This window comes from Morone saxatilis, unplaced genomic scaffold (assembly GCF_004916995.1).
Source record: "Morone saxatilis isolate NCDOM2014 unplaced genomic scaffold, NCSU_SB_2.0 Contig23, whole genome shotgun sequence".
Classification (NCBI taxonomy): domain Eukaryota; kingdom Metazoa; phylum Chordata; class Actinopteri; family Moronidae; genus Morone; species Morone saxatilis.
Window position 1 is genome coordinate 8671949 of NW_023339796.1, and position 392 is coordinate 8672340.

A 392-nucleotide genomic window follows, 5' to 3' on the forward strand; every position below is an offset into this window, starting at 1 on the left:
AATGATATTATGAAAAGAATAACAAAAATGGCAATCCCAGTTAATCTGATCCCAAACTGTATGTTAAAAAGCCAATAAGATATTCAATTTATAGAGTAACCAAACTGGAAAACACATTTTAAAAGGTTTAACCTACAGAATTTGCAACATTTACATTTTGATGATTCATTAAATGATTAACTAATGCTTCAAATAGTCATTATTGTTTTATGCAATTCAAATAAATACAGATTATCTTTTTACCAATATGTGAAAAATGTTGTATAAAGGCTTGTTTTTGGTGGCTCCAGAAGATTCTGCGTGAAGTCTGATAAATTGCCTAAGTGAATGATCAAGTTGAGTCTAGTGTCAATGGGGGCTGAAGCTATCATTCTCTCACAACAACAACGAGG

The 392-nt window shown here is 30.9% G+C and overlaps 1 protein-coding gene across 1 annotated transcript in view; it reads right to left on the minus strand.

The window, feature by feature from the left end:
* The window catches only part of b4galt2 (UDP-Gal:betaGlcNAc beta 1,4- galactosyltransferase, polypeptide 2), a gene marked incomplete in the record, with an annotated part of 149192 nt that overhangs the window by 93222 nt on the left and 55578 nt on the right, over positions 1–392 (minus strand).